The 25956-nt window shown below is 50.6% G+C and overlaps 2 protein-coding genes across 6 annotated transcripts in view; both read right to left on the bottom strand.

The window, feature by feature from the left end:
* Window positions 1-1877, bottom strand: part of LOC144773674 (uncharacterized) — a 233401-nt gene extending 231524 nt beyond the window's left edge. Inside the window, exon 1 of the mRNA XM_078658828.1 lies at window positions 1743-1877. The gene's annotated coding sequence lies outside the window, so the exon portion shown is untranslated. The remainder of the gene's footprint in view (window positions 1-1742) is intronic.
* Window positions 1-25956, bottom strand: part of LOC144772264 (uncharacterized) — a 1157681-nt gene that overhangs the window by 354629 nt on the left and 777096 nt on the right. For 2 of the 5 annotated variants that reach the window (XM_078656490.1, XM_078656488.1), the window contains exon 1: window positions 1743-1906. The exons of 2 other annotated variants lie outside the window; for them this stretch is intronic. The gene's annotated coding sequence lies outside the window, so the exon portion shown is untranslated. Of the gene's footprint in view, window positions 1-1742; window positions 1919-25956 lie in introns of those variants that run through there. One more of the 5 variants, XM_078656487.1, reaches the window with a different exon arrangement.

The following is a 25956-nucleotide window of genomic DNA, read 5'->3' as shown; positions in this document are numbered from 1 at the left end:
AGTGGGGGCTATGGGTCTGGATGTCTAATGGCAGCTCAGTGTTTAGTCACCGTTTCAGGATCCGGAAACCAGCAAAAGGTGCAGGGATCCATGAGAGGTTGGATCCAGAGGTTGCTGTTTGTGTATTTAAAGGCTCATCCGAGCCACCCGCAGCCGAATAGATCCAGTGCCACATGTCACAATGTGTCTCCTGTAGAGACCGGGCTCCGCCGGACTTGTTTTTGCTGTGCGACGTTGCAGCAAAAACAATGAACCAAGGTAGTGAATCTCAGATTTGGCCACTCAGGGCCACCGTAGCATAGCTGTCAAGTTTTCAGATTGCTTATGTGTGACATTTCCATGATTTCAGTGCACTTATGAGTGACCGGGTCTGGTGGCTCAGTGGACTAATGCGTCCACTGCAGGGGCCAGTGTTCGACCTCATGGTCACAGGTTCAAATCCCCGTGGGTCCACTCAGCCTTTCATCCATCTGAGGTCGATAAAATGAGTACCATTGAGTTGGGTAACAATAAACATCTGTTACTCAGCGCCAAAAAACCTCTGGGTGAACGTGCGCTTTACAAATACACATGTTATGTTATGACACTCAACTGCCCAATATGTAACACACAGAGTGACACTTTCTCATGAGTAAAACCAAGTAATGAAGTTCATGGAAACAGACAAAGATCAAAAATGAAACCCTTTGAAGGAATACAAAAGCTCTAAAACTAAATGTAAACTGGTGCTAGAACATAGAAATAGAAGGTTAATGCTTGCATTACAAAACTAAATCTCTGCAGCCTTTTACTGTGTACAATACAATCTTACCACTAAGCGCATCTTCATCGTACCTTCAGTTGCAGGCTGCCACCTTTTACCTCTATAATACAGACGCCACTAGAACCCACTGGGCCAACCAAGGCTCAATTCAGTTTCTCTCTGGCTCCACACAAAATCTCTGCAGTGATTGCATTAACCAAGTGACGTTTGAGAACGGTAACATAAAAGAACGCATTTCTCATTCATTTCTTTAACGTGTGGTTTATCATCTTTCATTTAGTTGTGCGCTTATTGTGTATGTAGTTTCTCAATGATGAAAGGTCAACAAAGAAGTTATAGAATATTTTTTCCTTGTTTCTGTTTTGTTGTGACACCTAGACTGCATTGGATGCTCCAGCTGTCAGTGCTAAAGCCCATTTATGCCTAATGACTGCTGCAGTTTGAAATTCACTAGCTAGTCATGGCTAGCTTTAGTGCAGGGTATCTGAGCAGCATATTTCATGGGAGGCTCACAGCCTGGCTCAGGGTTTTACTTGCATGGAGCTGGAAATTGCAAACATCTTTCAAGGCGATGAACACATCAATAACATTCATTCATTCTGTGAAATAAGCTGAACTCGGGGACTTTTTTGCCTCTCATTCTGAGATATAAATGAAGGAAAACAAGCCTGCCACAGACTTCATTTATGCTTAGACTGTAACAGGGCAAAATAGACACGGTCGAACTTTAAAGAATGAACCTGCGTTTGAACTGGGACAGGTGAAGAGGGACACAGACGAGGAGGAGAGGAGGGAGGGAGAGGGATGAGGAGGGAAGGGAGGGGTGGGAGGGGTGGAGGGGAGAGGAGGGAGGGGAGGGGGAGGGAGGGGGGTGAGGAGGGGAGGGGGGTGAGGAGGAAGGGGAGAGGCTGCACAAGAGAGGTGGGAGGGGTGAGGTTAAGGGTCCTCAGCGGGGGGGGGGGGGGTCTGTAGACTCTACCTGCGCAGACCCCTGCTCAGAGCCCTCTCCCCCTCGGCCTGGGACGGTGAAGATGACAATCCGAGGCCGGAGGTGACGTCCGGGGTCAGAGGGTGAAGGTCACCGCACAGACCGAGGATCCTTCCACCCCAACAGCTGCTGGAGCCGAGGAAGAGGCCGGAAGTGACGGCATTCACTGCTGGTGCTGTCTCTGCCCTCGACAACAGGAAGAGGAAATGACGTATCTGCAGGGCTGAGAGTAATTGAAAGAGATAACGGACTAAGCAGTATCACGGACTGCAGTGACTGCATTCACTGTTGGTGCTGTCTCTGCCCTCGACAACCGGAAGAGGAAATCACACGCCCCAGGGCTGAGAGTAACTGAAAGAGAGAACGGACTCAGCAGTAGCTCAGGCTGCAGTGACCCTGAGGCTGAAAACAGCTGCGGTCGAAGGAGGAGAGGATGAGGGGGGAGGCGGGGAGAGAGAGGGGGGGGGAGGCGGGGAGAGAGAGGATGAGAGGATGAGGGGGGAGGGGGGAGAGAGAGGATGAGAGGATGAGGGGGAGGGGGAGAGAGGAGAAGCCGGGAGAGAGAGGATGAAAGGATGAGGGGGAGAGGATGAAAAGGGGAGGGGGGAGATGATGAGAAGGGGGAGAGGATGAGAAGGGGAGGGGGAGAGGATGAGAAGGGGAGGGGAGATGATGAGAGGGGGAGAGGGAGAGGATGAAGTAGGGGGGAGAGGAGAGGGGGGAAAGATTACACCCCACTCACCCTGTGTATGTCAGGGGGAAGGAGATGTGTGTCTGTCCTAAACCCCAACACTCACCCCTGTGTATGGCAGGGGGAAGGAGATGTGTGTCTGTCCTAAACCCCAACACTCACCCCTGTGTATGTCAGGGGGAAGGAGATGTGTGTCTGTCCTAAGCCCCCCAACACTCACCCCTGTGTATGTCAGGGGAGGGAGATGTGTGTCTGTCCTAAGCCCCCCAACACTCACCCCTGTGTATGTCAGGGGAGGGAGATGTGTGTCTGTCCTAAGCCCCCCAACACTCACCCCTGTGTATGTCAGGGGAGGGAGATGTGTGTCTGTCCTAAGCCCCCAACACTCACCCCTGTGTATGTCAGGGAAAAGGAAATGTGTGACTGTCCTGAGCCCCCCAACTCTCACCCCTGTGTATGTCAGGGGAAACGAGATGTGTGTCTGACCTGAGCCCCCCAACACTCACCCCTGTGTATCTCAGGTGGAGGGAGATGTGTGTCTGTTCTGAGCCCCCCAACACTCACCCCTGTGTATGTCAGGGAAAGGAGACACGTGTCTGTCCTAAGCCCCCCAACACTCACCCCTGTGTATGTCAAGGGAAAGGAGATGTGTGTCTGTCCTGTGCCCCCCAACACTCACCCCTGTGTATCTCAGGGAAAGGAGACGTGTGTCTGTCCTAAGCCCCCCAACACTCACCCCTGTGTATGTCGGGGAAAGGAGATGTGTGTCTGTCCTGAGCCCCCAACACTCACCCCTATGTTTGTCAGGGGGAAGGAGATGTCAGTTTCTTCTCATCACCAATTGCTCTTGCCCTAGCATCAAACATAATAACCTTTATTGCCGCCTTCACTAGTGTTAAAACCTTAGGCGGATGTAGAAGTCCTGGAGAGACCTAGCACTGTTTAAATGAATTTTTAGGGCAAGGGCAAGGGTGCAGGCTGCATGCCGAACATTCTTGCCTACTAGGCGCACACTACAGAAAACAGGCACCACCTACTTACTACTTTATCAACCACATTGGGGAATCGCTCATGGTTGGGGCACCCTGGTGGAAGGACATGCTGCCTCCCCCATTAACTCAAATGCTGGTCATATCAGTGAAAAAGAAGACTCATTGTTGGACTCTGCTGCTGCCTGGCGGGGGTGGGGGGGGATGCACAATCCAGGGAACTCTTGCCTCCAGTCTGATGCTCGCTGTGGGTGCGGATTGTGCCAGCAGCAATGCCGTAGCCCCCTTGGTCAAGGCACGCATTATTGTTTTCTGGACAGGGCAAACATGGCTAATCAGCTTTTCCTCTACCTTTCCTTCTTCTCTCTCCTTGGCCACCCAGCAGTACACGGGGTGGGGAGTATTCTGGAATCTCTTGGTGCCTCCCTGGGATCATTCCCTACATTTTACTCGATTATGCTTGTGTATTTCTGGGAGGTGGATGGGCTTCTGGAACTCTGTTTTTTTCATTTTCTAGTCACATTGATCTTTACTACGGCCGGTTCATTTTCCTCTTCACTGCAACATTTAGCCAAGGAACTGCATGCCCTCCATGAATGTCGATGACCACCATTAGATGTCTTACCTGCTATATTGAGGGGCTCAATGACTGGCGAAAAACATGGCTGGTACTTGCATACTTGTATCGCTGTTGCATCGATGTATGGCTGTTGCAGGAACTCCACCAGACGGAATCAGGCCGAGGCAGATTGTGCGCTGGATGGCTTACGGAGACCATAGACTCCATCTTCTCTAAGTATGCACAGGGAGTCGCTATACGCCTCCAAAAAGAAGGGGTACCGTGGCATACGGCTTAGGTGATATGTGAAACACAAGGCAGGTTTGTCATTTCAGCAGGACACTTACATGGCCTTCCCATAATCCTAACTTCAGTCTATGGTCAGAATAGATCACGCGGATAGATCCAGCGCCACATGCCACCCACACCTGGGGGACGCTACTCAATTACATATACTCTTGACAGACTATGTACTCAGATATTTGGCGACTCATACACCCCACAAGCACCGAAGGCACATGCGTTACCGCAACTCAGACTACATTGTCCAGATAGACTACTGGTTGATTTACCAAGGATATCGGTAATTGCACTACTAATGTTTTACACTTACCCACTGTCGGATCATGCCCCTGTATTGTTGGAGATTACCCCTCCAGACATTAGTGAGAGGGCTTTCTCCCGAGGCATCCCCCAATGCCCTTCGGGACTCGGGATTTAAAACTAAGATTAATGCAGTCATTCTCGTTTTTTTTTTGTTTCTTTTTTACCTTAATGCATGTTCAGTAGATTCTCCTTCCACACTGAGGCAGGCGTTTAAGGTGGTCATCCATGGGATGTGGCGTACTAAGCAGGCTGTAGTACCCAGGGCACTACGTAAGACCCTCACACAGTAGAGACTGTTATTCAACCGCTAGAGGTCTGATTAGTTGAAACCAATGATGTGACTACATCTGCATTGTTCAAAAAAAATTTATTGGAATAGGAAGAGGTTGCGACCAGGGAGATGCATTATCTTGGCCAGGTGGCTGTGACCTGGCATTTAGGGAGAGGGATAAGGCGGGCAAGACACTTGCCAGACTACTTGACAAGCCTGGAGCTTGTGGATATTACAGAGATATTGAATGACCAGCATTCAGCCCATGCTCGCACTGCCACTATCCGACAAGTAATGGCTGGGATCTTTATTGACCTGCACTCCACCTCATTGTCGTCTGACTTTACCACCCTGACCTGATACTTTGATACTATTTAACTGCTCTGGTTGGATGACACCAACGTTTGTGGATGCACATTTCTCAGCTGAGGACATTGTGCAGGTGATTCGAAGCATACCTGGGGACAAAGCACCGGGCCTGGATGGCTTCACAATAGTCTTTTATGAAGAATATGTCCAAATTTTCACCCACCATCTTCTATGTATGAGGAATCACTTAAACGGGGTGTACTACCGCCCTCACTTTGAGAGGTGTTTATTGTTAGTGTCCTGAAACCTCACAAGCTCCCTAAGCGCTGTGAAGAAGTACAAGAATTTAGGGAGTACCACCATTGTGGCAACTACGACTCTCCCTGCTAGGGACAGACGCAATCGCTTCCACGCCTGCACACATTTCTCCAGCCACGTCATGAGCCTGTCATAATTTGTACCCCCAAAGTTCACTCAGATCTCCTCTAAGCCGAACTCCCAGGTAGCAAACCGGTGCCTGGCCCATTGTAGGAGGTATTCAGTGAGAAAGTCTTGCATGTTCAGGGTATGTGGGAATATCACAGACTTGGACAAGTTGCTGGATAATCCAGCACATCCACTAAAATGGATACTTTCCTGAATGACAGGACCAAGTTTAATTTCCAGGTTGCAGATGAACAGTGTGATGTCATCTGCATACATGGATACTAGAATTCCCCAAGAGGAGAATGCAAGCCCGCAGTGAGAATGGTGCCGCCTACAGACCTGTATCCGTGATCAATCTAGATAATAAGATCTTGGCCAAACTAATTGCATTCCGCCTTCTCCCTCTCTTTCGGCAGATTGTTCACCAAGATCAATCCGGCTTCATCCCTAACGGATCAACAACTCACAACCTCTGCTCTTTTCTATACCGTTGATCCCCGGTTCGACATGTTGGCGGGTTTGTTTGACGCCACCAATGCATTTGACACTTTAGAGCGGCCTTATCTCTTTCGTTCTCTTTACCTGCATAGGCCTTAGTGATAACTTCTTACGCCTGATTAAACTACTGTGTACGCATCCTACCGCCTGCCTGTGAGTAAATGGGTGTGGTCACTTTTCCCTTTGTGTTGTCTAGGGGAACCAGATAAGGATGCCCTATTTACTATCAGGATGGACCCCCTTTCTACCAGGTTGCGGCGGCACCATTCTCACTGCGGGCTTGCATTCTCCTCATGGAGAATTCTAGTATCCATGTATGCAGACGACATCACACTGTTCATCTGCAACCTGGAAATTAAACTTGGTCCTGTCATTCAGGAAAGTATCCATTTTAGTGGATGTGCTGGATTATCCAGCAACTTGTCCAAGTCTGTGATATTCCCACATACCCTGAACATGCAAGACTTTGTCACTGAATACCTCCTACAATGGGCCAGGCACCGGTTTGCTACCTGGGAGTTCGGCTTAGAGGAGATCTGAGCAAACTTGGGGTACAAATTATGACAGGCTCATGACGTGGCTGGAGAACTGTGTGCAGGCGTGGAAGCGATTGCGTCTGTCCCTGGCAGGGAGAGTTGTAGTTGCCACAATGCTGGTACTCCCTAAATTCTTGTAATCTTCAACCACCACTCACCGCCGCCTTCCGTCGCCACCTCCGTTCCAACATTATCATGTTGGTGTGGACAGGCAGACAACCCCGGCTTGCATGGGAAGGCCTTACTCTCCCCTTTGAGCAGGGTGGCTTGAGCGCCCCAGACATGGATCTATGCATTTATTGTGCACTGTTGAAGTTTGCTCATTACTGGCTGCACTCCACCCAATCCCATCCGCATACAGCCCTCAAGCACGATTGCATTGCGCCTTGCCCTCTAAACGCGGCATTAAATCTACCCCCCAATCAGCCTCAAACTGAAGTGGATGCTGCAGCATTTACTATATGGGCTGCGATAGGCTGAGACAGCATGAGAAACTGGAATGTATAGTCTGAGCTTGCCACTTGTTGGGCACCCGTCGCTTTACATGCTGGATGACACGGAGGCTGTTGACATTTGCTCCAGCTCCACAGGTTTGTACATCTCTACTCGGAAGGCCACCTCCTCTCACAACAACATATTCATGGCGACCCGTCCCACAGGCCACTTAAGGTGCTTACTTACCATCAGTTTTCTGCTGCCGCTTGCGCCATGCACAGCACTTTTCCTGTAGCACCACCAACAGTTCAAGCTTTAGAGATGATGCTCGCTATCACCTCTCCTCATAAGCTTTTAAATTCGCGTATATACCGCAGTGCAGGAGAAGGCTCTGATTTGTGTCCCTGCTGCCCAATCCGCTTGGGCTGCAGACTTGGAAGCCCTCATCAGCAAGGGGCAGTGGTGCTACAGCTGCACCCAGTGCACTGGCCTCTCTACTATGGACTCAGGTTAATACATTTCAAATATTTGCATAGAGTATACCGTACACCCGTCCAAATGCGTAGCATAGGCTAGGTGGAAGAGGCATGCTGTCTGCACTGTGGTGCACCTACCGTCACCTTGCTGCATTTGGCTTGGGAATGTCCTGAGGTTGCGGACTTCTGGGCTGGGGTCTTTGATACAATTGAGATGATCAATGAGTATGCACCCACGTGGACGCTGATGATGCTCTGCTCAGTTATGTTAAGGACATTCCATAAGTTTTGCTCCTGTTGGATAAATGCAGGGTTGCTATTAACTAGTGTAAGCGTACCACACCCAGGCTAAACCACCAGCTGAGGGATGAAGCCTGTTGTTCAGAAGTGCTGGAGTATTACTGGAAATTAACGCCTGTGAAAGAGAGACCGAGAGACATCTTTGCTCCTTTGGTGACTTTCCTGGCGACAAGCATGGGGGCGTTGGTGGTGTCCTCACCACAGAGACAGACATGCCTGTTCCTTTGCCTACCTCACCCACACTTCAAGAGGTCAATGATACTGACTGGTGAGATGCCACGAGCTCTGACCCTGGGTCACTTGGATACAGGATTATATTTCAGTCAGGTCCGATGAGTGGGTCCATTTGCGTGAACACTCCATGTTGCAGAGACATATACAGTGTTATCAGGATATAACTCTGTGAGACGTTTGCCTGGTATATGATGTCTACTAACTAAAGTGGGACCCATGCACCAGTCCAAACAACCCTTATGCTGATTAAGAGGTCAAAGAAAACCTTTAGAAAGCTATCCTAGTGGTAGCTGTAGAAAGCACCCTTCAGGCTTAGTCTTAAAGGAATGTTAAGCAGCTTGTTTTACCAGAATGCAATCTTATTGTATTGGTTAAATGAAAGGAGAACCTCGCAGTAGTTATAAGAATATATATTTATTATTATAACACCTTAAATACCTCACAGTATCTGCTACACCCAGATAAACAAAAAGCACACAATACTGTAGCACGGGTCTGATGGCTCAATGGACTAATGCATCCATTGCAGGGGCCTGTGTTCGACCTCATGGTCACAGGTTCCTGGCGGGTCCACTCAGCCTTTCATCCATCTGAGGTCGATAAAATGAGTACCATTGAGTTGGGTAACAATGAACATCTGTTATTCAGCGCCAAGAAACCTCTGGGTGAACGTGCGCTTTACAAATACACATGTTATGTTATGTTATGTTATAAACACAAAGCACACAATACTGTAGCACAGAAACAATTGAAAGTAGCACAAATACTCAGTGGGCTCCAGGGGGAGACCAAACCATTTACTAAAATAGTGGTAAAAGAACCACTACTCAGGTCAAGACAGAGTCTAGAGAGTATAGAATCACTGGGACCCCAAGGAACCACCCAAGGTGAGTAAATAGGGACCCCACGGAGGATGAGTGCAGTGTGAGAATACAACTGCGGACTACGTGCAATTCAATAGGAGAGTCGCGTTGCAATTTGTAGGTTAAATGACCCTTCCCGGTAGATTACGAGGAAACCCTTTGGAACATAGAAGGTTGGAGAGCTACCCCACCCATGGCTACTGAAGTACCAGAGTTACCTATCCCAGGGAAGCCGGGTGCATAGGTCTGAAGTGGCGTCGGAAAACGCTGTCGTTCTCAATGGGAGTCTTCAACGAGATGCCACTGGTGGAAAGAAGAAAAGTGTCTGGTGGAATCCGCTGGTGGATTCTTGATGGAAGGAACCTGAAAGCAGAGGGGACAGAGTCTGGGTCACTCAGTAGTGACCAGGGGCTCAGTAGATGAATGCCCACCAATGTCGGGTGCTTCAGGTGTGAAGAAGGGGACCTTGACTCAACCGCTGCAGGGACCAGGAGACCTCGAGGACTACCAGGAGCCGGGTATGAGCTGTTCCATGAAGGATGTTGAGTGCTAAGCGGTCAATGTTCGGCGGGAGCACCAACAAACCTTGGCTGCGGCAACCCACGACAAAGGTCAAGAAAGGTTACTGTCTGGCCCAGCAAGGACCAGGGGACTCACCACAGCAAGGGGAGCTTGGGCATGCCTGGAGCAACCAGGGGAGCCCAAGAAAATCAGGATTGTCCTTCAAATTGACCGAAAGTTCGAAGGCATAGGACTCGTGAGGGGGACCTCTAGCAGTTTCACCAAGCCACAGCTTGAGGGGCACAGAGTGCAAGGAGGCCAAAATCCTTGGTACAAAATATGCGCAGAGTTTGAGGCTATTGACAGGCCAATGCACAAAGTTGGGGAACCCCAACAAGCATATGCAATTGCAAAAGTATGAGGTGCACAGGGGCTCGGGGGTATGTGGTCCCCACGAGGGATACTGGCCTCAAACTTGGTAAGAGGGCAGCTTGACCTCACGGAACGTAGGAACCCACCTCCTGTGTTTCAGGAGCCTGTATAGTCCGCTGAAGCTCATCATCAGCAGACTGGTCAGTTGCATTATGGTGCCTGCAAACGCAGGGGAGTGAGTTCTTCACCCCAAGGGAGATACTTCAGATGTGCTTGATGCCTCACAGGTCCTGCACGGAGCCTGTATGCCGGAATTACAGCCAAATTACAGAAAAAACTCCAACGCATCCAAAACGCATCGGCAAGACTCATTTTGGACATCCCCTGCCAAGATCACATTACCTGCCACCTGAAAGACCTCCACTGGCTTCCCGTCAACAAGAGAATAACATTCCGTCTCCTCACCCACGCATACAAGGCCCTCTACAAACTAGGGCCCGAATGCCTTAACACTCGACTATCCTTCTACACTCCCACCACTAAGATCCTCCAATCAAGGCCTCGCCGCAGTTCCACGTATCCAAAGATCCACCATGGGAGGTAGATCCTTCTCCTACTTAGCGGCCAAGACCTGGAACTCACTCCCCACTCACCTCCGCCTTACACAGAACCACATCTCCTTCAGAAAAGAACTTAAAACCTGGCTATTCGATAAATAATTAACCCCTCCACAAGCGCCTTGAGACCCTATGGGTGAGTAGTGCGCTATATAAATTCTTGAACTTGTATGGAACACAGGCAAAGACGATGCTTTGGACGGAAAGGGAGACGAAGTCGGGCCCAGTCGAAATCCAACGAAGTCAGAGTGTCCAGACGATCGAAGGTCAGTGGTTTCTTGTTTCAGAATCTTGTCCACGTCGAATCTAGGGTCATAGAGCCAGGTAAGCCCTTTTGTACCCACGGGAGAGTGTTGGACAGATTCCGGGGACCCTCCCAGGGGAGGGTCTGGACAGTGGGGAGGATACTCCCATGTCCTTTATACAGTTTCGCACCAGAGCAGGAGCCAATGGCTCCCAGAACTGGTTTGAGCTGGACTATGCACAGGGACACAAAATGTGCACCTCGTGCAGACTTTCAGGCACTTTGGAAGTGCACCCACCCAGCCCTAGTACACTAAATCTTGTCTGGAAGGTGGTCACACCTCCCTGTGACAGGATGCCGATAGTTCTGCCATTCTCTGCTCGAGCTTAGCTCAGCAGCAGAAGGGCAGACATGTGTCTCTGGTTGGCAGCAACTATTTTATGCTGTCTGGCTTGAGGAGGCTAGTACCCGGAAGACCAGGGACCCCACAAAGCTTGCTTCAGAAGGGGGGAATCATACCTCTGTCTGGAGGTATGATTCCAAGGTGCTTGATACCAAACAAAAGATGGTTTGTTGCCTCCGTTTTCGAGATAGCATTTACCTCAGGGTTATAATGACATTGAAGTGACCAGGAATAGAATCTGGGAAAGTCAAACGAAAAGTAAAAAGTGGTATGATGGTAAGGTGGGAGGTTTTGCAATGCAATAGGAAGTGTGTGGGAGCGAAAGCATGGCCGCAGCAGCTGACAATGGAACACAAGTAAACCTTTTGAATGAGCAGGTCTCCCGAGGCACTCAACAACAGAGCGACAAAATGTGACTACGTGTCGCGCCTGGGCGGGGCCAAGCTCTGGTGCATGGATGAGGCCTGTGTGGCTGACGATGGTGATGCTGCCATCCAAACTGGCGAACGTGGGTCGTCCACGGGGTATAGCGCGGGCAATAGTTTGTGACGCATGCAGTGACTTGGAGTTAACATCATATATTATTAATTTTTTCTATTTTTATTAAATGGAATGCACATTTTGCGCCATTTCTGCATCGAATATTGAGTATATTTGGTTAAGGCTAACAGAAGACTCTATATCTGCAGTGACATAATTTCAGTCATAGGCATTCATTTAACCACACAGTGCATTTTGGGAACTGGTGTCCCAGTTCAGAACTGGATATAATATGATCTGGCTATTGTCACGCAGTGTGGGCTGTCATTAGTTTAACGCAGTGCATTCTGGAAGCTGTAGTCCGTGGCTCACACCAAGTGCCAGTTGGATTGCAGTTCAAGGTGACCCTAATTTTCAGAATAAAGAACCTGTAATCTAAAGGGATAACTGGGTAAACTCGTGATCCGGAGAGGTGGGGAGCAGCATTCCGGCTTCTGGGGGTTGGAGGGTTGGGGGAATCTTGATTATCTGAAGGCCTTTAGCTGTGAAATGCCTTCTCGATTGGGCACTTACCATCCAGTGTTAGAATAAAATCCTCTGGGTTTATTCATTTGTTTCGGCAGAAGCAGCACAACCTTTTTTTGACCAGAAATCCCCCCCAAAGGTCGGATGTGGTACATCATGTTGGATATGATGGAATAGAGAAGTGGGAGAAAAGGGAGGTTTTCAGCAAAGAAGCTGTTTTGTGACGAAGAGGGGATGGTACACGCTAGAAGGAAAACGCGAATAGTACAGTCCAAGGTGTAGTGACCGGACGGGCCTGTTTACACTTTTCGTGCTGTATGTATTCTTCTTATGCTCCCAACTCGTCAGATGGCTTTTCAGGGAACTTCTTTACCCAATGAGTGGGCAGACTGTGAAATCCGGGTGCACGGAAGAGGGATGTGCATTTGCAGTAAAATCCAGCAGGTTATTGCAGTAAATTAATTGACTAAGTACTGTTGAACTAGTGACTCGTGGTGCTGGGCAGCAGATCTTGGGGATATTGTGCCAAGATTTAACTAACAAAAAAAAGTGGCCCTCTATTTTTTTCTATTTGGTTACTCTTGTTTTTTAAGATGCCAGTTTCTAACAGGTGCATGATGGTGACTCCAGTGCAGCTATTTCATAGGGTATACTTGCAGCCAATCACACGCTGTCCTGCAAGCTTAAGCCTGCTGTAGCCATCAGTAGAACGCACAACCATCCAATTGCAAAAGTCAGTGCTTTAGGGAATAGTCATGAGCTTGTCCTCTCCTACAAAGCCTATTCCCTCCCACTGTGCACCTCGGCTCCATGCCCTCCTATAGCAAAGATGGACTGACGCTTCTGGTTCATAAATGCCAGGCCCGCTTTATAATGCACTGAAGTGTGACCCCACAGCGCTTCGAAGTGAACATGGGTGACATAACAACATGGATCCGCAGCAACCGGCCCGTGCATCCCCACTGCCTCGCGCCACAATTACCCTGCCCCTTCCCAAAGGCGTCCGTCAGCTCCTCAACCACATGTGCAAACCACCTCCAGCCTCCCCTGCATTCCACCTGCGCAATCCACCTCCAGCCTCCCCTGCATTCCACCTGCGCAATCCACCTCCAGCCTCCCCTGCATTCCACCTGCGCAATCCTCCTTCAGCTTCACCCTGCATTCCACCTGCACTGCGCTCCTTCCTCCCTCCCTGGCCAAGCTCTCCTGAGTGCCACCATAGGCACCATGGTTATATGGAACCTTGCCCCATCGTCCCACCCGGCCAACGCATCACTGTTCCCGCCATCACGCAACGACCCCCCCTCCAACCATCTGCATCCTCGTTACCCTCCTTCCCGCATCCCACCATGTTCTGCCACGGGCACCTCGATGCCACAGCCGCAGCACAACACCAGCTGGGAAAGTAAACATGATGCCCAGCATCAATTCATCATGCGGCACATCATCCACTTGGAAATGTTACGTTGTAAGCCTAAAGCGCTTTATCCGCGCCCCCACATCAGCGCACCACCACAATTGCTGGCACGTGGGGGCACTGCTCTGCTCGATGACCGGTCAACCCTCCCGTCGGTCGACTTTAAAAAAGAAAAAAGAAAAAAAAACATTGTCATTTACAATGTCAATAACTCAAACTAATGTCATTGCTAGACTTATTGCATTGCAAATGCTTGTTGCTTAAGAGATTAAGGTATTGAATTACAAATAGACCAGTTGCGAATAGCGATTACAATTTGTGCATTGTTTGTTCAGTTTGTGCATCGTCTCTTTGGATGCATCTTTTGCAGTAATTGGTCGCAGAGCGACCTGTCTAATGTATATTATTTAGGCAGGTTAGGATTTGTGACGTCCTGTGATTGGATATAAACACAGGGATGTTGATTTATAAACAGGAGACCACCATGCCTGTGTTTGCATTCCCGAACTAGAAACTTTTTTTCTTTTAAACAGCAGCCAGTTTTAATAAAATAAATCAGAGCTAATTTACAAAAAAAGGAAAGTTTTGCTGTTTAGATAAACCTCGGGGCATAGCCCCTATTGGTTCACTTGACCACTGCCTGTTGTTCATATCACCCTGAGTCCCATCCGCCTGACACTATTCCGAAAGGGGAAGCAGTCCTTTTCAAATCTGTTGCTGCCCTCTTTGAAACCCATACCACAGTTGCAAATACTATGATTTTACAAATTGCGGGGTTTACATTTGAAAATAGCTTTGTACATCTGTCCCTAAGCCTAAAAGAGAAGGTTTACGGTCCGGCTCCTTTCCTCAAAGTTAATATAAAATAATGCTATCATCCACCCACTAGAGTAGTTACCTGGTTAGATTCCTTTGTAGATCTTCTCCTTCCTTTGTCACTATCCCATACCAACTTCATAGCGCTTGGGGACTCTTACTAAACGGGCAGAATCACTGTGAAGTCAACTGGATTCTAAATGTATTAATGGGATGGTTTCCTTAGAGCTCAGTCACTGTTCCGAGGTCTACACATGAAAAAGGCCATATGCTGGACCTAATGTTTATTCCAATTGAGACAGTGAACTGTGGGGAAATTGTACCCCAAGTGTGATCTGATCAATATATATATTTTTTTGAAAACGTTTTTATTAGCTTTTCTCATCAAAAACATCCAGCATGTCAATATCGAGCAGCACACCCATGTCCCCACCTCCCCACCCACCATTCCTTCCCTTAAATCAAAAACACAATTCGTACTATTCAATTGAGCAGTTATTCCTCTCACCCTGTTCCCTTCACACGACAGCCTCAGACCCTTCATCCGGATCTGCTCCCTGACGAGTAGGTGCTCATACCCCCCCCATGTACCTCACACCCCTCCATCTAGACTATGATAGCGCCTCCACTTACTCATACCCTGTCAAATTTCTTGGGGCACCCCCTTGCCTTATACGTTACTCTCTCTGCGGCCATATAGAGGTTCATCCCCCTCCTCCATTCTTCTAGTTGTGGTGTGTCTGGCACCTCCATTTCCTTGTCACATCTCCCTTGGCCACCACTAGGGCTAGCACCAGGAAGATCAGCAATGGTCTGGCCAGATCTACATCGGCTGTCATTCCCAGCAGGGCAACTTTGGGGTCCAATGGTACGGTGGTCTCCAGCACTTCCCCCAGCTCCGTGAGGACCGACCCCCAGAACAGTTGGATATTTGGACAGGACCAGATAGTATGGTAAAAGTCCCCTATGCCAGTGCCACATCTCAGACTATTCTCCCAATCCTGTGTAGGCGCGCCCTATCATAGTAGGTTCTATGCAGGATATTGAATTGTATCAACCAGAGGCGGGACTTGACTGCCCCTTCCCTAGGATGCATGAGGGCAATACCCCAGTCTACGTCATCCATGTCGCCCATTTCTCTTTCCCAAGTCGTTCGTAGGTTCCCCAGTCTGTCCGGCCTGTTATTCATTATTGTTTTGTATGTCAGGGATACTGCCTTACCAGCAACCCTTTCCTGTAGGAGACGCCCCTCCAGAGGAGCGTATTCTGGAAGCGCCTCTGCCAAAGCCCCTCTCTGCCCTCCACGCATGTCGTAGTTGCAAGTATTTAAAATACTGTGTGTGGTGTAGTCCATAGTCCCTGCACAGTGAGGGGAATGACTGCAGCACCCCTTGTTTCATCACGTCGCCCAGGGTCGACATGCCAAAATGGCATCCCAACTCCGGAATCCCTTTAATTTATTAATTTCCTTTAGCCAGGCGCATTTCCACAATGGTTTTTTTTTCTTGAACCTGCGTTCCCACCCTATCGCTTTCGTCGCCCTCGTCCATATCCCTAGCGTGAGTCTCGTAGCAGTCAACAATCTAGCCCTCCCCTTACCCCCTTAGAGATAATGTAGGCAGGTGTGTGCTTCCATGGTATGCCTCTCTAGTGCAAAAGTGGGGTGGGCGGCATCGGCGTGCACCCATTCATTTATAGCGACCAGGTGCTCTGCCCAGTAATAGGCCTCTAGGTCGGGTAGGGAGATACCTCCATTATACTGGTGCCTTTGTAGTGTCAAGAGCGTCACCCTGGGCCACTTCCCCAGGCATAAAAAGGTCCGGAGCTCTGCCTGTATGTCCTTAAACACTCTAGCCGGCATAGGAAAATATTCGTTTTGGAAGGCATACAGGAACCGTGGAAGCGCAATCATTTTAAACATTGCCGCCCGGCCCAGGAGCGTCAGGGGAAGTAGCTTCCATCGTGCAGCATCTTCAGTAAAGTTGCGTAACACCCGTCGAATATTCCTCTCAAAGGAGAGCGCCCTATCGGTCGTTATGAACACCCCGAGGTAATTAAATCCCTCCCTGGTCGTCTGCATCCGCTCAGGTAGCGTGGGCCCCTCATCCCGCCTTTGGGGAACATAGAGTATTGATTTATGCCAATTAATCTGTTAGCCCGCGTGCGAGCCATACCGTTCAAGTTCTAAGAAGAGGGCTGGTATAGTAGTCTCCGGTGCGGTGATATATAGCAGGACGTCGTCCACACACAGGGGTGGTTTTTCTATAGATGTGTCCGACTCCCCTATGCTGAACCCCCTGATGCTCTCATTTTGCCGGATTACGCACGCCATTATTTCTATAGAGAGAGCGAACAGCAGTGGGGACAGGGGGCATCCCTGTCTGGTACCCCTCCGTATAGGAAAGTCTCCTGACAGCGTACCATTGACCCGAACTCTCGCCCTGGGGTCCGTGTATAGCAGGCTAATCTTCTTCCTGAACTAGGGACCAAAACCGAAACGTTCCAGCACCCCCTCCAGAAAGGGCCAGTGGACCGCGTCAAATGCCTTCTCGGCATCGAGGGAGAGGAACCAATGTGGGCTCTCTCTGTTGCTTACTTCCATGAGCCAGTTATGCGTCCTCCTCAGGTTGTATCGGGTCGCTCTTTCAGGGAGAAATCTGGTTTGGTCTAGATCAGGGGTACTCATAGTATGACCCGCGGGCCGGTGGCTGCCCGGCAAGCCTTCCTGGGCGGCCCGCGGACATTGCAGACACCTGTGTTTAAAAATAATTAAAATAAATAGTGTTTACAATAACAGCCGCAGCAGCGCGGACTCAGACTCTGCTCTGTGGGGGCCCGGGGGATTCCAGTGATTGTCCGCGGGGAGCTGCAGGGCCTAAGAGGTGAAATTCAACAAAGCCTAATTAACATGTAAATGGTCTTTTAAAGACCCATGAAGTACTTGGTGTGACACAGAGCCAGACTGGCAGACCTGGTGGCCAATGGATATGTTCCCTCCTTCCTGTTCCTCTCAGGTTGCTAAAAATCTGGGGGTTAAGATGGATAACAGGCTAACCTTGAAATCCCAGATCCTGGGGGTGGCGGGCACCTGCTTTGGCATCCTTAGGATGCTGCGGAGGTTTCTTCCCCTGCTATCCGAGGAACATAGGACGTTGACAGTCCAGGCTCTGATTGGGTCCAGGTTGGATTATTCCAACATTCTTTACCTGGGCCTTCCAGAGTACTTGCTACAACGGCTTCAAGTAGTGCAGAACGCCGCTGCCAGGGCAATTTTTGGTCTTAATAGGCGTTCCAGTGCCTCGGGCCTGTTGGCAACTTTGCACTGGCTTCCTATCCGCAAGCGGATCGCCTTTAAGGCATTGACCCTGGCCTACAAAGCTCTTCACAAGGGAGGAGCTAAGTACCTCCAAAAGAGACTGGTCTTTTATCAACCGACCAGGTCTCTGAGGTCGGAATCTCTGTACCTGGCTGTTGTCCCACGGGTTAAGAAAGCGCGCCTTGGTGGCCGCTCTTTTGGACTGCTGGCACCACAGCTGTGGAACTCTCTGCCGCTGGCTCTGCGGGGAGCCACTAGCCTGCTGGCTTTTAGGAAGGGCCTTAAAACTTGGCTGTTCACTCAGTAGTCTGTCTTTTGTAAATTTTCTGGCTGATTCTTCTTCCTTTTTATCTGGTGTTATGTTAGTATGTCGCAGTTTCTTCTCTTTCTCCTATAAAGCGCCGGGACACTCTTCTTGAGTAGCCGAGCGCTATAGAAAAGATTTAATAACATAACATTAATAACATAACTTGGTGGGGCTGTGTGTGTGCGGCCGGGGAAGCTGTCTCAGCCCGGGCTGAGGGCTGACACACACAGGTGAGAGGACAGAGAGGGACACAGAGGGAGGGGGACATAGAGGGAGGGGCACACGGAGGGAGAAGGGAGACACAGAGAGAGGGCCGGAAAGAGACAGAGGGAAGGAGACAGGGAGGGAGACACAGAGGGTGGGAGGGGGACACGGTGGGAGGGAGACACAGAGGAAGGGAGGGGGACACAGAGGGAGGGAAGGTGACACAGAGGGAGGGAGGGAGACACAGAGGGAGGGGGAGCGAGGGGGACACAGAGGCAGGGAGGGGGTCACAGAGGGAGGGAAACACAGAGGGAGGGAGGGGGACACAGAGGGAGGGAGGGGGACACAGAGGGAGGGAGAAGGGAGACACAAAGAGGGTAGGATGGAGAAGGGAGACACAGAGAGAGGGCCGGAGGGAGACACAGAGGGTGAGTGGGAGACACAGAGGGAGGGAGGGGAACACAGTGGGAGGGAGGGGGACACAGAGGGAGGGAGGGAAACAGTGGGAGACAGGGAGGGAGCCAGAGGGAGGGAGGGACACACAGAGGGAGGAAGGGGGACACAGAGGGAGGGAGAAGGGAGCCACAGAGAGAGGGAGAAGGGAGACACAGAGGGAGGGAGGGGGACACAGAGGGAGGCAGGGGGACACAGAGGGAGGGATGGGGACATAGAGGGAGGGAGAAGGGAGACACAGAGAGAGGGAGAAGGGAGACACAGAGGGAGGGAGGGAGACACAGAGGGAGGAAGGGGGACACAGAGGGAGGGAAACACAGAGGGAGGGAGGGGGACACAGAGGGAGGGATGGGGACATAGAGGGAGGGAGAAGGGAGACACAGAGAGAGGGAGAAGGGAGACACAGAGGGAGGGAGGGGGACACAGAGGGAGGGAGAAGGGAGACACAGAGAGAGAGGGGGGACACAGAGGGAGGGAGGGGGACACAGGGAGGGAGAGAGACAGAGGGGGGCGGGGGACACAGAGGGAGGGAGGGGGACACCGAGGGAGGGAGAAGGGAGACACAGAGAGGGTAGGATGGAGAAGGGAGACACAGAGACAGGGAGGGAGGGAGACACAGAGAGAGGGGGGAGACAGGGAGGGAGACACAGAGACAGGGAGGGAGGGAGACACAGAGAGAGGGGGGGAGACAGGGAGGGAGACACACCGGGAGGGAGGGGGACACAGAGGGAGGGAGAGGAAGGGAGAGGGAGAGAGGTAGAGAGAGAGAGAGGGAGGGAGAGAGAGAAAGATGTGTGTATGCTGGGTCTGGTGGCTCAGTGGACGAAGGTGTCTGCTGCAGGGACCTGTGTTTAAGTTCATGGTCACTAGATAGACCAGCCCTGGAATCACCCGCCGAAGGCGGAGGGCCAATATTGTAGCAAATAGTTTTACCTCCACATTGAGGAGGGAAATGGGGCGGTACGAGGAGCACTCATCGTGCGGCTTCCCCTCTTTAAAGATTGGGATAATCGTAGCCTGGCGGAGGTCTAGCGGGAAAGCCCCTTCCACTTCAGCATCTTCGAACAGGCCTTGTAAATGACGAGTCAGGAGATCGGACATTTTTTTGAAAATTCCGCTGGGAAGCCATTAGGGCCAGAGGCCTTCCCCGCCCGAAGTTTAGTAATAGCCTCTCTAACCTCCTCCAATGTTATGTCCGCCTCAAGGTTCCGTTGATCTGCGTCCTCCAGAACCGGAAGATCGATATGTGCCATATATTGCATCGCGGTTTCCCTTGATCCCAGAGCCCTGGCGTCATAAAAGGCCCCATAATAGTCTGCAAACGCGTTGGCTATTTGGTCATTCGTTCTGGCCCTACCTCCCTGGCTGCCTCACTGTTTCGACCCATCTGGCATCCCTCTCTTTCTTGCTCAGCCACGCCAGGAGCCGCCCGGACTTGTCGCCCACATCATATAGGCGGTGCACGGTCGCCAGAGCCTGAGCCTTCGCCTCGCCCGTTACCAGATGCTTGTACTGGATCCGTACGTCCAACAATCTTCTGAGCGTTCCCGGGTCTTTAGTAGTCAACTGCTCCTGCTCTAAAGCCCGGGTCTGGGCTTCTAGGGCCAGTACCTCTGCCTGTACTAATCTCCTGTCTTCCTCCAACCGAGCCTGTGCACTGCCTTTATTACAACTTTGAACGCCTCCAACAGCGTCACTCTGGATGCCACCGACCCTTCATTTTCAGTAACACAGACCTTCAGATCAGCTCGCAGGCCTCTCAGGATGTCGGCATTTTGGAGGTCCCGTGCCGTTAGTCGCAGAACCTTATGTCATTCCGTTCTTAGTCTACCTACCGTGAGTAGCAAAGGCGAGTGGTCCGAAATGCCTCGCGTCCGGTATTCTGCCACATCAGTGCTGAACAGCGCCTGTCTGGCCATAAATATATAGTCAAGGCGGGAGTATACTGTATGCACCCATGAGAAGAAGGAATATTCCCTACTGTCCGGATGCAGCCACCGCCACATGTCCACCAAGCCTACCGTTTCCATCGTGGTGGCCAACAGAGTCGGGCTAGCGGTCCTCTTCCTAACTTCTGTCCTGTCCGCCCCTAACTCCATCACGTCATTGAAGTTCGCTCCCAATACTTGATCGTGTCAGACGATTTGAGAAGTATGTCACTACGCCCCTAAGTGTAGCTGCCTGGAGTTTGGGAGGGGCACAAGCTGATAAGAACGTATATTCCCTTGTATTCCAGTGGCCCCGCACCCCCACGTATGTCCCCAGTGGGTCCACCCAGGTCTGTGCTATACGCATGGGTGGGTTCTTTTTGATTAAGATCGCAACACCTCTCGAACCGGACGTAAAGCCGGCATGCGCCAACACTTTATACTGTCCTCTTGCTAAGAAGGTGCAGTTCGTGCCTCGCAAATGCGTCTCCTGCAGTAATATAACCTCAGCCCCAGATCTCTTCACATAAGTATTGACTAACCCTCGCTTGACCTTACAGCCCAGGCCATTAACATTCCAGGTGAGTATCCGGGGCTCGCCTGACGCCCTGCTCCCTCCTTCCTGGCTATCCCCCGTCGTGTCCTGCATTATTGGTCAATTGAGGCCATTGTCCCGTAAGTAGGGTCGCTGGGTAGTGTGTACACATGCTCAACATGGCAAACTTAAACAATCCCCTTCCCCTCAACATCCCCCCACCCTTGTCCCACCCGTCAAAATGTCCCAAAAACCCACAACCTTAGAACTGCACAAACCCCCCTCGCCACCCCCTCATCCTCCCGCCAGCCCCTTGTCTGCTGCCAGCATCGTCAGGGACTCTCGGGTAGAGAAGTTCTATCGCCACCCCAGAAAATCCCCTAGCACCCCATCTCCCGGACATTAGTCCGAAAGCAAACGAAACTCCCTTCCACCTGGATGGAGTGTAGCAAGACAAAGTACCTCAAACAACTTGAATTAGGAAAGTTCGTAAGGGGTGTTTCAACTTGCGTGCATCTCCGCCGAGCCAGAAACTGTGTGTCCATGTCGCCCCATCATCACGAGTGACAGTCTTGGGTAGCGTCCTGCGAGGTCCCGTTACCCTTGGTCGCATCCTGTTCCATCTCATGGATCACTGCCAACAGCGGATGCATAGACTGCGTATCAATGTCCTCTTCCCCAGAAGTGCTTCCAACTACGCCCTCCTCTCCGTCCCTCAGTTTTGCCTTCACCGCATCAAAGGAGCACCTCTGCTTCTGGACTTCTTGGCTGTAGTCCAGGAAGATCATAATCGTCGCGTTTTCAAAACGTATTTCACCCATCTTCCGGGCTTCTCTTAGAATGAGATCTCGATCTGCAAAGTTCAGGAATCGTGCAATAATAGGTCGAGGTCTCGCTCCTTCCGGGGGTTTTGCCAGCAGGGTCCTGTGTGCCCTCTCTACGATAAAGCAGTTGGATAAGCGTGCCATCGGGAGAGTCTTCTGTAGCCACGTATGGAGGAAGGCCGCCACGTTGTTCCCTTCAATTCCTTCCCTAAATCCCACGAAACGCAGGTTGTTGCGGCGTGCTCTATTTTCCACGTCATCCACCTTCCACTGGAGTTGCTTGAAGGACGCCCGAAGGTCTGCCATGTCTCTTTTAAGTGTGGTGAGTGTATCTTCTGCTTCGCCCAGCCGCGTCTCCGCGGTGGTCACCCTCTCTGTTAAGTTACGAAAATCCTGTCACAGTAGGGTAACTTCTGATCCCACTTTGCCAATCTTTACCTCTAGGGCAGCCTTGGACGCCTGTGTGTCATCCCGTGACGCCTGGATGGCACTCATCAGGAGCTCCGTATCTGAGCGCTGTCCCTGGACCTCCGACTCCGTGGCATGCCGGGCCATAGCATAGCGATCCAAGGTACCTTGTCTTGGGGTCCGAGCAGCCGCCTCCTTCTTCCCCATGGTGTACCCACCCGTCCGCCGTCAGGGCCCGGTGTGCCTCTGGTTGCAGTAGGGTGGTCTCACCTCCCGGCCCCTGCCCTCTGTAGTATGGTCCGCCGCTGTGGAGCAGTCCGCACTTCCCCGGTCTGTCGCTTCCTAGGTGGGTGGCCCTGTGCCTGATCATCGCGGTGGGTCCCCAATGGTGGTTCAGCCGACCCCGAGCTCTGACCAAAGCTCGACGTCTGGGATTTGGGGGGGAAGGGGGACCGCAGGCGTCCCTATGAGGCCCTGTTGTTCATTGTGGCCCCTCACAGTCAATCCATAGACCACTATTCAGTAGGGAGGCGGGGGGGGGTCTAATAATGCCTCACAGGTCTGGTGGTGTAACTGCAGCCCTCAGCCTCCGCAGGCTCAATCTCGTATCGTCCCACAGCACACTGGACCTCCTGTCGTGCGCCCCAAGGTCTGCTGGGTTGGTGGAGCGCCCCACGCCACCAGGGTGAGCAGAACAGCGGGACGTGTTCCCGTGGATCTTATCGCCGGGTCCTACCTGCAGCTACTTGCTCCTGCTGCCTCGGTGCTTTCAGACGCCCACCGCCATTGGGGTGAGTTTGAGCGGCCGGGCCCCCGCTCGAACACCGCCGCGGGCCGATACCCTCTCTGAGCAGCTCCATAGTCCGCCTCCCCACCTCGAGCCGGCGGGTTCCGTTCGTCATCGCGCCGGCCTCCGCAGCCCCTCCCGGGGGGGGGGGACGCAGGGTGAAGGCAGGGAGGGAAGTCGATCGGGATGCCTCGACACCCTCCGGCGCTCCTCCCGGCTGGACCCCTGGCCTCCCGGTCTCTCCGGGGACTTCCTCTGCGTCGCGTCTCAGGGCGCCACCATCTTGCGGCGCTGGTCGCGGTCACCCCCAGCCGGGGCCGTGCTCCGGATCGCCTCGATCTGCTCCCTTGTCCAGCTTCAATCCGATCCCAAATGGTGCTCCAAGGTGCACGGGACTCCAGGCATGTCCCAAACGGCCAAATCTGGGGCTGTGGACGGTTGGTATCGACGGATCTATACGGGCTCGGCGAAGCTCCACAGAGGCACAACCTATTCAGCCATGTTGCAGGCCACCTCGATCTGATCAATATTTTGTCAGGTTTACTATCAAGTTAAAGTCGTACGTCGCTCCTACACAGGTGGACTTAATGTGACTATGCTGATAAGTCCCTGGGGTAGGATATCCATTCCTGACTTTGTCCATTGATATGATAGACAGGGCTCCTACATAGGATTTCACTGCTGAGGATTATAACAGCTATGTCCACTTGGATGTCCAAATAAAATCTGCACCATTCTTTAGTAGAGCTCAGAAAATATTCTATGAAATCAGCATAGTTTTTTATGAACTTCACATAGAGTTCGTATAACCCCATAAAATACCTTCGTTGTTCCTTATTGGCGGGATGGGGAGCATTGACAATACCTTCAACAATGCTGGGCTTTGGTTTGACCCCCTCATCTGAAAGAATGGGACCTAAATATTCGATTTCGTTAACAGCAGAGTAGCATTTATCCTCCGTTTGTAAAGTGAGAAGAACTTGTTCAATGATCTCATTGTGTTTCTCTTGTGTGTCGGTATGCACCAATATCTCATCCTGTAGAATCAGAACATTGGGTACATCTTTGAACATGTTAGTCATCACCTTCTGAAATACAGAGGGCGCCAAGCCCAATCCAAACAGACTCCTTGTATCTGTCAATTGAGATCATAGTAATCCTGGCTCCGGAATCAATGACCAGTGGAATACCACACCCTTCAATTTCTACAGGTACCAGGGGATCACCAACCTCTGGTCAGTCTGGACGTTATTAATTTCAACACACTCTACAGATAGAAGCAGCTCTTCAACCTTTTTTCAACAATATCCTGTTCATAGCATGCTGCACAGTCTTAAACACTGCTGATAGGTGCGCGTCTGCCACCCCTGAACACCTTGCCAAAATGCCCTAACTTCTTACACTTCCGGCATTCTTGTGATGCCGCCTGACAATTTTTAAAACTAGAAACATGAGTAGAAGAGCCACATCTAAAACACGGCAATTTAGAGGAATTGTGTCCAGAAATTATACCTTTGCCTCCTCTAGCACTAGTTTCACCCCTTTAACACTAGAGCCACGGGTGTTGCACATGTTAGAGGTTTTGGTGGCAGAATTGACACTAGCTAATCCAGCAATAGGTGCTGCAACCTCTAACTGCTTGGCATCAAGCTGTGAACTTTTGATACTTTTTGCTTTATCAATAGCTTCGTCCAAAGATGGATTTTTGCAAGACAACAATTTCGACATACAATCTGGTCTCTAATAAGTTGAGAAGTGAAATTATCAAAATCACAATACCGAGGTAACATTTTTAGAGCAGTAGCATAGAAATCAATTGATTCATTAAGTTTTTGAACACGCGTAAAGAACTTGTGTCTGTGTACTACTAAATGGACTTTTCCTTCAAAGTATGTACTCAATTTTTCACGGCTAATTGAAATTCATCAAGGTCTTCGCTGTCGTGGCCTGTTTACTCAGGCAAGTGGTCAAATACATTCTGACCTTCTAAACCTAAGTAATAGTACAAAAGACTGCATTTTCTGTCTGCTTTAAATTTAAAACCATCAATTGCTCCTAGATTAGCACTAAAGGAGCTATACCATAAACACAATTTCAAGAGTGATTCACTTGTTCCTGTAGAAAAGGACGGGGGGATGTGACTGTTTACATTGTAGAAAACTGGCAATTAAGTTTTTCCTTTAAGAGAAACCGGGAAGGCAAAGGAGGTTAAAGGAAAAGGGAAAGAAGGAAAAATAAACGAGGAAACAAACAAATGAACACAAAGAAACCTGTCACAAGAAACGTGTTAGCTCACAAAGGAAATCATAATGCATTCAACAAAGTTCAAGCCAGAGAAATGAGAAAGAAAAAAAAAAACCCTGTTCTGTGTGGATGTAGTACTGTGGCTGCCACATGGTGGCGCTGAACAGAGCACGAAGACAATCCAGTGGGCACTCAGTAATTGCTCTTGAGATTTGACATATCCAGAAAACAAGGCAGTCCCGTAGAAGAAAGGCCAGGATGCAGATGAAATGATAGTGACAGCAGAGACTGTAATATTTTTTTTTACTTTAAATAGAGCAGTGGTTTTATAGGCAGCAGAGAAAACAAAGAAAGCTGGAGGAGATCCTTAACCCCTTCGATGCTCATGACGGAACGGTTCCGTCATGAGCTACGGTTGAGCTGTGCTCATGACGGAACCGTTCCGTCATGACCACGCCCGTTTCTATTACCGCCCAGCACCGGAGGGGGAAACGCGGTCGCGCTGAAGAGGTTAAGGTATCCCCCGTACAAGTCGGGCACAGGGCAGACACATGCAAAGCTAGCGTGCGCTGCTCAGAGATATGAACGCGGTACAAAAGGGGGTGGTGATGGACGGAGTACCGCTTTTGGC

This window comes from Lissotriton helveticus, chromosome 8 (assembly GCF_964261635.1).
Source record: "Lissotriton helveticus chromosome 8, aLisHel1.1, whole genome shotgun sequence".
In the NCBI taxonomy this organism is placed as follows: Eukaryota; Metazoa; Chordata; class Amphibia; order Caudata; family Salamandridae; genus Lissotriton; species Lissotriton helveticus.
This window is presented reverse-complemented; position numbering and strand designations above follow the sequence as displayed.